Consider the following 2125-nt stretch of genomic DNA (forward strand, 5'->3'; position numbering starts at 1 on the left):
GTTCACAGCTCCATTTCCACATGTCAACAGTCCATTTCCAACAATTTCTACAGTCCATTTCCACATGTTCAAACAGTCCTTTCCAACATTTCTCATCCACATGTCAAACATCTCGCTCATTTCCACATCACAGTCTTTGCTGTCACTCATTCATGTCTACAGTCAATTTTCCACATGTCTACAGGTCTTTTCCACATGTCTAACAGTCCATTTCCACATGTACACAGTCATTTCCACATGTCAACAGTCCATTCACATGTCAACAGCTCCATTTCCACATGTCTACAGTCCATTTCCACATGTCAACAGTCCAATTTCCACAAATCATCAGTCCATTTCACATCTATGTCAACAGTCCATTTCACATGGTTACAGTCCATTCCACATGTTCTAACAGCCCTATTCCCATTTCCACATGGCAACAGTCCATTATTCACATTTCCAACATGTTACAGTCCATTTCCCACATGTCAACAGATCCATTTCCACATTTTCCACATGTTCTACAGTCCATTTCCACTGTCATACAAGTCCATTTCACATTTCACATGTCTACAGTCCATTTCCATATGTCTTACAGTCCATTTCCACATTTCCACATGTCACTCAGTCCATTTCCACAGGTCGTTCAACCAGTCCCTTTCCACATTCTCCACATACCTGTTCTACAGTCCATTTCCACATGTCAACAGTCCATTTCCACATGTCAACAGTCCATTTCCACATGTCAACAGTCCAATTTCCACATGTCTTACAGTCCATTTCCACATGTTCAACAGTCTTCCCATTTCCACATGTCAACAGTCCATTTCCACATGTCAAACAGCATTTCCACATGTCTACAGCCTTTCCACATGTTCACAGTCCATTTCCACAATGGTCGTACAGTCCATTTCCACATGTCAACAGTCCATTTCCACATGATCAACAGTCCATTTCCACTGGGTCAACAGTCCATTTTCCACATGTCCTACCAGTACGCATGGTTCAACATGATCTAACAGAATTCCAAATTCCACCAAATGATACTGACATGTGGAAATGGACTGTTGACATGTGGAAATGGACTGTTGACTTGTGGAAATGGACTGTTGACATGTGGAAATGGACTGTAGACATGTGGAAATGGACTGTAGACATGTGGAAATGGACTGTAGACATGTGGAAATGGACTGTAGACATGTGGAAATAGACTGTTGACATGTGGAAATGGACTGTTGACATGTGGAAATGTGGAAAGGGACTGTTGACATGTGGAAATGGACTGTAGACATGTTGAAATGGACTGTTGACATGTGGAAATGGACTGTTGACATGTGGAAATGGACTGTTGACATGTGGAAATGGACTGTTGTTTGACATGTGGAAATGGACTGCTAGACATGTGGAAATGACTATTGACATGTGGGAAATGGACTGTTGACATGTGGAAATGGACTGTTTGACATGTGGAAATGGACTGTAGACATGTGGAAATGGACTGTAGACATGTGGAAATGGACTGGTTGACATGTGGAAATGGACTGTTGACATGGTGGAAATGGACTGTAGACATGTGGAATGGGACTGTTGACATGTGGAAATGGACTGTTGAATGTGGAAATGGACTGTTGAGCAATGTCGAAATGGACTGTAGACATGTGGAAAATGGACTGTAGACATGTTGGAAATGGACTGTAGACATGTTGAAATGGACTGTTGAATGTGGAAATGGACTGTTTGGACATGTGGAAAATGTGGAAAGGACTGTTGAATGTGGAAATGGACTGTAGACATGTTGGAAATGGTCTGTTGACATGTGGGAAATGGACTGTTGACATGTGGAATGGACTTGTAGAAATGGTGGAAATGGACTGTGACTGTGAATGAACATGTTGGAATGGATGGACTGTTGACATGGTGGAAATGGGAACTGTAAGAGCATGTGGAATGAACTGTAGACATGTGGAATGGACTGTATACACCTGTGGAAATGGACCTCGTTGACATGTGTGAAATTGACTGTAGACATGTGGAAATGGAGATGTCTGACATGTGGAACTGGACTGTTGACATGTGGAAAAATGGACTGTTGAACATGTGGAGAAATTGGTTGTGACAAGGGACGTTGAAATGTGGAAAATTA

The 2125-nt window shown here is 42.0% G+C and overlaps 1 protein-coding gene across 1 annotated transcript in view; it reads left to right on the forward strand.

The window, feature by feature from the left end:
• ric8a (RIC8 guanine nucleotide exchange factor A) overlaps positions 1 to 2125 on the forward strand; it is a 25596-nt gene that overhangs the window by 15671 nt on the left and 7800 nt on the right. The gene's annotated exons all lie outside the window — the stretch shown is intronic.

This window comes from Salvelinus sp. IW2-2015, linkage group LG4q.1:29 (genome assembly GCF_002910315.2).
Source record: "Salvelinus sp. IW2-2015 linkage group LG4q.1:29, ASM291031v2, whole genome shotgun sequence".
Taxonomy (NCBI): Eukaryota; Metazoa; Chordata; class Actinopteri; order Salmoniformes; family Salmonidae; genus Salvelinus; species Salvelinus sp. IW2-2015.